Below are 12476 nucleotides of genomic sequence, written 5' to 3' on the forward strand. Positions count from 1 at the left end.
CATGTCCGTGCTTTATAATTGACAGTAACATTTGAAGTCAGTGGAAATGGTATTGATATTGACTTCCAGGAACTAAGCATACTCATACCCTTTTCACATTGTTGTGCTAACCCTAACCGTACGGAGCTGGCTTTCACATGGTCCTTTCCAGCAGTTTTAGCAACTACAATGGATGTGTAACCAGGCTGGCACAGTAGTGTGGCTTGGCCTAGAATATGAAAAGGCATGAAAAGGTTAAAGTTCCATGCTCTAGATGTCTCTGTGTACAATGTGTTATGACACTATTTATTCCCAGTAATTATATCTAATATAACTTGTTTTTAAATATAATTTTTTGAGGGAGACTTGCGTTACAGCCTGAATTTAAAATGGATTAAATATAGATATTTTTTAACTGAACCTGAAATGTCTTGAGTCAATAAGTATTCAACCTCTTTGTTATGGCAAGCTTAAATAGGTTCATGAGTAAAAATGTGCTTAAAAAGTCACAAGTTGCATGGACTCTGTGTACAATAATAGCGTTTAACATGATTTTTGAATGACTACCTCTTCATCTCTGAGGATGGATCAACAATATTATAGTTACTCCACAATTTTTATTCTATTTATTTAACCTTTATTTAACTAGGCAAGTCAGTTAAGATCAAATTCTTACTTACAATGACGACCTACCAAAGGCTTCCTGCGGGGATGGAGGCCTGGGATTAAAAATACATATCACAACAAGAGAGACAACACTACATAAAGAGAGACCTAAGACAACAACATAGCAAGGCAGCAACACGTGACAACACAGCATGGTAGCAATACAACATAACATTGTAGCGACCCAGGGATGTGTGTGCTTTGGGGACCATTAACAGAATATGACTGGCAGAATGAGTGTTGTATGTGGAGGATGAGGGCTGCAGTAGATATCTCAGCTAGGGGGGAGTAAGGCCTAAGAGGGTTTAATAAAGTGAGGGCTGCAGTAGATATCTCAGCTAGGGGGGAGTAAGGCCTAAGAGGGTTTAATAAATAAGCATCAACCAGTGGGTCTTGCAATGGGTATACAGAGATGACCAGTTTACAGAGGAGTATAGAGTGCAGTGATGTGTCGGCAAATCTGATGGCCGAATGGTAAAGAACGTTGAGCCCCTCGAGGGCATCTTTACCTGCCAATCTATAAATTATGTCTCCATAATCTAACATGGGTAGGATGGTCATCTGAATCAGGGTTAGTTTGGCAGCTGGGGTGAAAGAGGAGCGATTATGATAGAGGAAACCAAGTCTAGATTTAACTTTAGCCTGCAGCTTTGATATGTGCTGAGAGAAGGACAGTGCACCGCCTAGCCATACTCCGAAGTACTTGTATGAGGTGACTACCTCAAGCTCGAAATGCTCAGAGGTAGTAATAACACCTGTGGGAAGAGGGGCATTCTTCTTACCAAACCACATGACCTTTGTTTTGGAGGTGTTCAAAACAAGGTTAATGGTAGAGAAAGCTTGTTGGACACTAAGAAAGCTTTGTTGTAGTGCATTTCACACAAAATTCAGGGAGGGGCCAGCTGAGTATAAGACTCATGTGCATATAAATGGATGAGAGAGCTTCCTACTGACTGAGCTATGTTGTTGATGTAAATTGAGAAGAGCGTGGGGCCTAGGATTGAGCCTTGGGGTACTCCCTTGGTGACAGGCAGTGGCTGAGACAGCAGATTTTCTGACTTTATACACTGCACTCTTTGAGAGAGGTAGTTAGCAAACCAGGCCAAAGACCACTCAGAGACACTAAGGTCATTACCGAAAACACCAGACTGATCAGGATTATTTGTGAGGATAACATCGAGGAGAGTCGCCTTTTCTGGGTGTTTGGAGTCATACCTTGTGGGATTGGTGAAAATCTGAGAAAGATTTAGGGAGTCCCATTGCTTTAGGAGTTGGTCAGGTGGATTAAGCATGTCCCAGTTTAGGTCACCTAGCAGGACAAATTCAGACTTAGTGTAAGGGGCCAGGAGAGAGCTTAGGGCAGGTAGGGTACAGGCCGGTGCTGATGGAGGACAAAAGTAAGGCGAGTAAGGATGACAAAGGCAGAGAGTGGTACCGTTTACAATGAATTTATTCCATCACATGGTCATTTTGGGGAACAGGGGCTGAACGGAACCAAAGCAAGTAAATGGCAAAGCCCCCTCTCCTACCTTAACTCTTTCACTCCGCGGGGAGTTGAGTTGTAGCAGGGTGTCACGTTCCATCTTCCTAGAGGCGTACGTAACATACGCCTCTTAGGAGGGGGAACGTGACACCCTGCTACAACTCAACTCCCCGCGGAGTGAAAGAGGTATGGAACTGTAGGTGCAAGTAAGGATGACAAAAGGCAGAGCATTTACAGGGAATTTATTCCTTCACACGGTACATTTGGGGAAAAGGGTCTGGACAGAACCAAAGCAAAGAAAGTAAATGTCAAAGCCCCCTCCCCTACCTACCCCCTACTTACTTAACTAGTACCACCTGGAGCACTAACCAAAATACAGGGGATGGTCCGCCCAGGTCTTACCTAGTGTGCATAGACAGAGTATACACTATGGGTATATGTATGCCCACAGGCCTCCTGCCTAAGCAGCCCAAGGTGCCTTCCCCTTCCCGCCTGGGAACAAAAGCAGATAAAAACCAAACAATTTCAATAATCAAACCACTGCATCCTATTGACACACAACCAATCAGCTCTCTCACTCAACCAACACAGGAAACACTAATCATCTTTCTCCTAACAACCAACCCCCTCATATCTCAGCAATCAGCTCTCTTCTGAGCAACAGAACACTGACTTTTATAGCGTCAGATGAAGTTGGTAATTGAAGACAGCTGTTTCTGACGAGAGGGCAGGGTCAGCTCCAATCAATGGGGCCGAAAAAAATCAGCTGCTTAGAGGAATCCAGGAAGCCATCCTGAAACACACACATACAAACAAAACCACAACACAGAAACTGGGGAACGTAACAAAGGGTTTAAACACTGTTTCCCATGCTTGTGTCACGCGGAATGACGCTGTTGAGATGAAGCTTAGGCAATGAGAGCCTGATGATCCCGCTACAGAAGAAGAGCCCGATGATCCAGTGGAGTGTGACGTGGGATGGGAAGCCACCGAGCCAGGAAAACCTCTCGAGCCAGCCAGGGCATGAGAGCCCGACGGGCTGGCTTAGGCACCCCGGTTCCATCGGTGGCGACCCAGAGTCGCTGCCACCATTCCAACTGGAACGCCAGTACCTCCGAATGATTCGTATGTTTGGTTGCTGCATTCTGTCAGGCGGAATGACACTGTTGAGACGAAGCAGGTGCGGGGAGTAAACATTTAATTATAACGGACAGAGACGAGACAGGAACAGCGTCAGAAACAAATTCATAAGACAAAAACAATACAATGCAGCAGCGGGGAACAGAGCTGGGGAACTAACAAATATAGGGGAGGAAATTACAGGTGATAAGTGAGTCCAATAACACTGACGCGAGTGACGAGGGAGGGCAGGTGTGAGTGATGATGGCAGGAGCATGTGATGCAGGGTAATCTGGCGCCCTCAAGCGCCAGGGGAAGGGAAGAGTGGGAGCAGACGTGACAGCTTGTTAAATGATCCATAAACAATTAATGAACATGCACCTGTGGAACGGTCGTTAAGACACTAACAGACGGTAGGCAATTAAGGTCACAGATATGAAAACTTAGGACACTAAAGAGGCCTTTCTACTGACTCTGAAAAACACAAAAGAAAGATGCCCAGGGTCCCTGCTCATCTGCGTGAACGTGCCTTAGGCATACTGCAAGGAGGCATGAGGACTGCAAATGTGGCCAGGGCAATAAATTGCAATGTCCGTACTGTGAGACAGCTAAGACAGCGCTACAGGGAGACAGGATGGACATCTGATCGTCCTTGCAGTGGCAGATCACGTGCAACAACACCTGTACATGATCAGTACATCCGAACATCACACCTGCGGGACAGGTACAGGATGGCAACAACAACTGTCCAAGTTACACCATGAACGCACAATCCCTCCAGCAGTGCTCAGACTGTCCGCAATAGGCTGAGAGAGGCTGAACTGAGGGCTTGTAGGCCTGTTGTAAGGCAGGTCCTCACCAGACATCACCGGCAACAACGTCGCCTATGAGCACAAACCCACCATCGCTGGACCAGACAGGACTGGCAAAAATTGCTCTTCACTGACGATTCACGGTTTCTCGTCTCACCAGGGGTGATGGTCGGATTTGCGTTTATCATTGAAGGAATGAGCGTTACACCGAGGCCTGTACTCTGGATCGATTTGGAGGTGGAGGGTGGTCTGGGGCGATGTGTCACAGCATCATCGGACTGAAATTGTTGACATTGCAGGCGATCTCAACGCTGTGCTTTACAGGGAAGACATCCTCCTCCCTCATGTGGTACCCTTCCTGCAGGTACATGCTGACATGAACCTTCAGCATGACAATGCCACCAGCCATACTGCTCGTTCTGTACGTGATTTCCTGCAGGACAGGAATGTCAGTGTTCTGCCATGGCCAGCGAAGAGCCCGGATCTCAATCCCATTGAGCACGTCTGGGACCTGTTGGATCGGAGGGTGAGAACTAGGGCCATTCTCCCCAGAAATGTCTGGGAACTTGCAGGTGCCTTGGTGGAAGAGTGGGTAGCATCTCACAGCAAGAACTGGCAAATCTGGTGCAGTCCATGAGGAGGAGATGCACTTCTGTACTTAATGCAGCTGGTGGCTACACCAGATACTGACTGTTACTTCTGATTTTGACCCCCGCCCTCCATTTGTTCAGGGACACATTATTCCATTTATTGTAGTCACATGTCTGTGGAACTTGTTCAGTTTATGTCTCAATTGTTGAATATTGTTATGTTCATAGAAATATTTACAGTTTGCTGAAAATAAACGCAGTTGACAGTGAGAGGACATTTCTTTTTTTGCTGAGTTTATTTGAAGGTTTAATGCTTAAAACCAGCAAATCAAATTGTTTGGGGACAGACTTGATGGAGACAACCGAGCACTGAAGGTGATCCTTGGTAAAGATCGACACTCCCCCAACTTTGGAAGATCTGTCTTGCAGAAAAAGGTTATAACCAGAAACGTTAACATCAGTATTCAAAACACTCTTCCTTAACCACGTCTCAGTAAAGACAAACACATCTGGATTGGAGCTGTGAACCCACACTTTCAATTGATCCATTTTAGGTAATAAGCTTCTAGTGTTAACGTGCAGAAAACCCAGGCTTTTACGAGAGCAGAAATCAGTGAAGCAGATATCAGAGCACAAGTCAGAATTGGGGCTAGCAACTATAGATGGGCCAGGGTGTACATGTACATTTCCAGATACCATCAACAGTAATACAATCAAGGCACGACATAGTACAGGGAGATATCTGCAGTGCTGGTTTATGACATCTGAATGTGCATCAAATTGCAACAAGATCATATTGTACAGCAATTTCATCAGGTAACATGAACACAAAGCCGTCGAGAGGTGGTTAGAATAGGATGGGAGGCCAAAAGTCTGTGTAACCAGTAGAGAGTCAGAGTCCCGAGTGTGGGAACAAACATAGTCTGTCCCACGGTTGGGTAAAGACAGTTTGTAGTCAACAAAGTGTGCAGGAGTCATGAGGCAAATAGCAAAATGCACAAGAAAAAAATACTAATATTTAACGACTTGGGGCCATTGTAAGTTCAAGTCAGTCGCCCCAACAGTGCTTGTGTGCTGGAGGTACCTGTACCAGACAGGGGGAGACAGGCCAGGGCAGATGGTGAACAGAGAGGGGTGAGTGTGGTGGAGGTACCTGTACCAGACAGGGGAGACAGGCCAGGGCAGATGGTGAACAGAGAGGGGTGAGTGTGGTGGAGGTACCTGTACCAGACAGGGGAGACAGGCCAGGGCAGACAGTGAACAGAGAGGGGTGAGTGTGATGGAGGTACCTGTACCAGACAGGGGGAGACAGGCCAGGGCAGACGGTGAACAGAGAGGGGTGAGTGTGGTGGAGGTACCTGTACCAGACAGGGGGAGACAGGCCAGGGCAGATGGTGAACAGAGAGGGGTGAGTGTGGTGGAGGTACCTGTACCAGACAGGGGGAGACAGGCCAGGGCAGACGGTGAACAGAGAGGGGTGAGTGTGATGGAGGTACCTGTACCAGACAGGGGGAGACAGGCCAGGGCAGACGGTGAACAGAGAGGGGTGAGTGTGATGGAGGTACCTGTACCAGACATGGTGAGACAGGCAGGGCAGACGGTGAACAGATTGCCTGGTGGAATCCAAGCAGCAGTGCAGCAGGCAATGGGAGTAGGTGTCACACCCACTTGGGAGAAGCTTTTGTTTCTGGAGGCAGATTTCTTGTAGAAAATGCCAGTGAATGGTCTTTGAACAGCAAGAGGGGCTTCAGAGGACGCTTCAAAGACTCTTGTTGGGCCCAAAGGCCTTTTACTTCACACCTTAGTGCTAATTTAATTTGTATCTGGCTCAGTTCCAGGTTGGAATGGTGTCCTCAGGTCTCTGCTGTTTGTTGGCTAGAGCACCCTCCCAATACTAAATGACAGAGTGAAAAGAAGGAAACTATCCAGTATCCCTTTGAGCATGGTGAAGTTATAAATTACACTTTGGATGGTGTATCAATACACCCAGTCATTACAAAGATACAGGCCTTCCTTACTCAGTTGTCAGAGAGGAAGGAAACCACTCAGGGATTTTACCATGAGGTCAATGGTGACTTTAAAACAGGTACAGTTTAATGGCTGTGATAGGAGAACTCTGAGGATGGATCAACAACATTGTAGTTACTCCACAATACTAGCTTAAATTACAGTGAAAAGAAGGAAGCCTGTACAGGATAAAAATATTCCAAAACCTGCACCCTCTTTGCAACAAGGCACTAAAGTAATACTGCAAGAAATGTGGCAAAGCAATTACATTTTTGTCCTGAATACAAAGTGTTACACATTACTGAGTACCACCATTCATATTTTCAAGCATAGTGGTGGCTGCATAACGTTATGGGTACGCTTGTAATCCTTACGGATGGGGGAGTTTTTCAGGATTAAAAACTAATGGAGCTAAACATAGGCAAAATCCTAGAGGAAATCCTGGTTCAGTCTGCTTTCCACAAGAGACACTGGGAGATGAATGCACCTTTCAGCAGGACAATCACCTAGAACACAAGGCCCAATCTAAACTGGAGTTGCTTTCCAAGAAGACGGTGAATGTTCCTGAGTGGCTGAGATACAGTTTTGACTTAAGTCTACTTGAAAATCTATGGTTTGACCTGAAAATGTTTGTCTAGCAATGATCAACAACCATTTTGACAGAGCTTGAACAATTTTGAAAATAATAATGGGGAAATGTTTCGCAATCCAGTTGTGGAAAGCTCTTAAGAGACGTACCCAGAAAGACTTACAGGTGTAATTGCTGTCAAACATGCTTCTGCAAGGGGGGACTTAGAGGTGTGAATACTTATGTAAATTAGATCTATCTGAATTTCATTTTCAACAAATTTGCTACAATTTCTGAAAACATGTTTTCCAGTTTGAATTCAGGATTTAACACAACAACGTGGAATAAGTGAAGGGTTATGAACACTTTCTGAAGGCACTGTATGTCATGGAAAGAGCAGATGTTCCTAATGTTTTGAACACTCAGTGTATAAATTATATTCTTCAAGAAGCAATAGGTACATATCATTCATTTAAAAGTCCCAATATTGATGTAGCAATTAAATATTTTCTATGGATGTAGAAGATTACCCCTTTAAGATGAGTGCACTAACTGTAAATTGAAAATAAGATTGTCTGCTAAACTAATCAAATGTTATGTAAATGTAATACCCAGTGCCATTTCTTAAAAGAGATGAGATTCAGTCCATCCACATTTGTTATGGTATGCATGTCCTAATGAATACGACCCTGATAACCATATAATAATCTTGCAAACTTCCATAGTGTAAAACAACAGACTGTCTGAATCAACCCAACTGAAACAAATTTCCAGGGCAATCAATGCCAAAATGCCTGTGCCTCAACTCAAGTGTTTAAACTCACAATTGTAAGGTTCTATATGCGATACACTCAGGCCTCCTGGTGGTTTGAACTGGAGGTGAAATAGGACTAAAATTGTGACAGAAAAATGTAAAAGACAAATATATATTTTTCATACAACAAGAATTCAAACATATTGCACAAAATATTATTTTACACAAATAATATTACTTATTTTCCCCATAAACTGTAGCTGGGTCACATTTGACCCAAATATTCTCAAGGGTAATTTTCCACAAAATTTCCTCACTGAAGTTAGGATATGTACTTACAGTGCCTTCAGAAAGTATTCATACCCCTTGACTTATTCCACATGTTATTGTTTTACAGCCTGAATTAAAAATGATTGCATTGAAAAAATGTTTGCAGAATGTTTTTCACATTTATTGAAAATTAAATGCAGAAATATCTAATTTACACAAGTATTCACACCCCTGAGTCAATACTTTGTAGAAGCACCTTTGGCAGCGATTACAGCTGAGTCTTTCTGGGTATGTCTCTTAGAGCTTTCCACACCTGAATTGTGCAACATTTACCCATTATTCTTTAAAAGATTCTTCAAGCTGTGTCAAATTGGTTGTTGATCATTGCTAGATATTGAGACAACCATTTTCAGGTCTTGCCATAGATTTTCAAGTAGATTTAAGTCAAAACTGTAACTTGCCCACTCAGGAACATTCACTGTCTTCTGGGTAAGCAACTCCAGTTTATATTTGGCCTTGTGTTTTAGGTTATTGTCCTGCTGAAAGGTGAATTCATCTCCCAGTGTCTCATGGAAAGCAGACTGAACCAAGTTTTCTTCTAGGATTTTGCCTGTGCTTAGCGCCATTCCGTTTCTTTTTTATCCTGAAAAACTCCCCAGTCCTTAACAATTACAAACTTACCCATAACAAGATGCAGCCACCACTATGCTTGACAATATGAAGTGCAGTACTCAGTAATGTGTTATATTGGATTTTCTCCAAACATAACACCTTCTTTTCAGGACAGAAAATATAATCGCTTTGCCACGTTATTTTGCAGTATTACTTTAGTGCCTTGTTGCAAACAGGATACATGTTTTGGAATATTTTTATTCTGTACAGGCTTCCTTCTTTTCACTGTCATTTGGGTTAGTGTTGTGGAGCAACTACAATGTTGTTGATCCATCCTCAGAGTCCTCCTATCACAGCCATTAAACTGTAACTGTTTTAAAGTCATCATTGGCCTCATGGAAAAATTCCTGAGCAGTTTCCTTCCTCTCCGGCAACTGAGTTACGAAGGCCTGTATCTTTGTAGTGACTGGATTTATAGATAAACCATTCAAAGTGTAATTTTTAACTTCACCATGCTCAAAGAGATATTTAATGTCAGCATTTTCTTTTTAGATATTTACATACAGTGAGGGAAAAAAGTATTTGATCCCCTGCTGATTTTGTACGTTTGCCCACTGACAAAGAAATGATCCGTCTATAATTTTAATGGTAGGTTTATTTGAACAGTGAGAGACAGAATAACAAATATCCAGAAAAACGCATGTCAAAAATGTTATAAATTGATTTGCATTTTGATGAAGGAAATAAGTATTTGACCCCTCTGCAAAACATGACTTAGTACTTGGTGGCAAAACCCTTGTTGGCAATCACAGAGGTCAGACGTTTCTTGTAGTTGGCCACCAGGTTTGCACACATCTCAGGAGGGATGTAGTCCCACTCCTCTTTTCACATCTACTCCATGTCATTAGGTTTCGAGGCTTACGTTTGGCAACTTGAACCTTCAGCTCCCTCCATAGATTTTCTATGGGATCCCATAGACTTTTGGAGGATGGCCTGGTGTCAGGAAGGGCAGCAAAGAAGCCACTTCTCTCCAGGAAAAACATCAGGGACAGACTGATATTCTGCAAAAGGTACAGGGATTGAACTGCTGAGGATTGGGGTAAAGGGATTTTTTCTGATGAATCCCCTTTCCGATTGTTTGGGACATCCGGAAAAAAGCTTGCCCGGAGAAGACAAGGTGAGGGCTACCATCAGTCCTGTGATGCCAACAGTAAAGCGTCCTGAGACCATTCATGTGTGGGGTTGCTTCTCAGCAAAGGGAGTGGGCTCACTCACAATTTTGCCTAAGAACACAGTCATGAATAAAGAATGGTACCAACACATCTTCCGAGAGCAACTTCTCCCAACCATCCAGGAACAGTTTGGTGACGAACAATGCCTTTTCCAGCATGATGGAGCACCTTGCCATAAGGCAAAAGTGATAACTAAGTGGCTCGGGGAACAAAACATCAATATTTTGGGTCCATGGCCAGGAAACTCCCCAGACCTTAATCCCATTGAGAACTTGTGGTCAATCCTCAAGAGGCGGGTGGACAAACAAAAACTCACAAATTCTGACAAACTCCAAGCATTGATTATGCAAGAATGGGCTGCCATCATTCAGGATGTGGCCCAGAAGTTAATTGACAGCATGCCAGGGCAAATTGCAGGGTCAACACTGAAAATATTGACTCTTTGCATCAACTTCATGTAATTGTCAATAAAAGCCTTTGACACTTATGAAATGCTTATAATTATACTTCAGTATACCATAGTAACATTTGACAAAAATATCTAAAGACACTGAAGCAGCAAACTGTGCAAATTTGTGGAATTTAATATTTGTGTCATTCTCAAAACTTTTGGCAACAACTGTAGACATTGTTAATGTTGTAAATGACTATTATAGCTGGAAACGGCTGATTTTTTATGGAATATCTACATGGGCGTACAGAGGCCCGTTATCAGCAACCATCACTCCTGTGTTCCAATGGCACGTTGTGTTAGCTAATCCAAGTTTATCATTTTAAAAGGCTAATTGATCATTAGAAACCCCTTTTGCAGTTATGTTAGCACAACTGAAAACTGTTGTATTGATTAAAGAAGCAATAAAACTGGCCTTCTTTAAACTAGTTGAGTATCTGGAGCATCAGCATTTGTGGGTTTGATTACCGGCTCAAAATGTCCAGAAACAAAGAACTTTCTTCTGAAACTCATCAGTCTATTCTTGTTCTGAGAAATGAAGGCTATTCCATGCGAGAAATTGTCAAGAAACTGAAGATCTCGTACAATGCTGTGTACTACTCCCATCACAGAACAGCTCAAACTGGCTCTTACCAGAATATAAAGAGGAGTGGGAGGCCCCGGTGCACAACTGAGCAAGAGGACAAGTACATTAGAGTGTCTAGTTTGAGAAACAAACGCCTCACAAGACCTCAACTGGCAGCTTCATTAAATAGTACCCGCAAAACACCAGTCTCAATGTCAACAGTGAAGAGGCGACTCTGGGACGCTGGCCTTCTAGGCAGAGTGGCAAAGAAAAATACCTATCTCAGACTGGCCAAAAAAAAGAAAAGCTGAGCAAAATAACACAGACACTGGAGAGATGAAGATTGGAACAAAATGTTATGGACAGATGAATCTAAGTTTGAGGTGTACGGATCACAAAGAAGAACATTCTTGAGATGCAGAAAAAATTAAAAGATGCTGGAGGAGTGCTTAATGCCATCTGTCAAGCATGGTGGAGGCAATGTGATGGTCTGGGGGTGCTTTGGTGGTGGCAAAGTGGGAGATTTGTACAGGGTAAAAGGGATCTTGAAGAAGGAAGGTTATCACTCCATTTTGCAACGCCATGCCATACCCTGTGGACGGCGCTTGATTGGAGCCAATTTCCTTCTGCAACAGGACAATGACCCAAAGCACAGCTCCAAACTATGCAAGAACTATTTAGGGAAGAAGCAGTCAGCTGGTATTCTGTCTATAATGGAGTGGCCAGCACAGTCACCGGATCTCAACCCTATTGAGCTGTTGTGGGAGCAGTTTGACCGTATGGCATGTAAGAAGTGCCCATCAAGCCAATCCAACTTGTGGGAGGTTCTTCAGGAAGCATCGGGTGAAATCTCTTCAGATTACCTCAACAAATTGACAACAAGAATAGCAAATGTCTGCAAGGCTGTAATTGCTGCAAATGGAGGATTCTTTGACGAAAGCCAAGTTTGAAGGAAACAATTATTATTTCAATTAAAAATCATTATTTATAACCTTGTCAGCGTCTTGACTATTTCCTGTTCATTTTGCAACTAATTGCATGTATGTTTTCATGGAAAACAAGGGCATTTCTAAGTGACCCCAAACTTTTGAACGGTAGTGTATGTATATATATATCATTCCACTTTGAAAAGATGGGGTATTGTGTGTAGGCCAGACACAACAACAAAAATGCAATTTAATACATTTAAAATTCAGGCTGCAATACAACCAAATGTGGAAAAAGTCAAGGTGTGTGAATACTTTCTGAGGGCAATGTATCGGTTTCATAATTATTATTATGTTTTTAAAAAATCAGATATTGTGCATTTTACTGAAATTTCCACAAAATTCTCATTACCGTAATCGTCCAAAAAGTAATAAACCAATA

The sequence above is a fragment of the Oncorhynchus kisutch genome, linkage group LG9 (genome assembly GCF_002021735.2).
Source record: "Oncorhynchus kisutch isolate 150728-3 linkage group LG9, Okis_V2, whole genome shotgun sequence".
Lineage (NCBI taxonomy): Eukaryota > Metazoa > Chordata > Actinopteri > Salmoniformes > Salmonidae > Oncorhynchus > Oncorhynchus kisutch.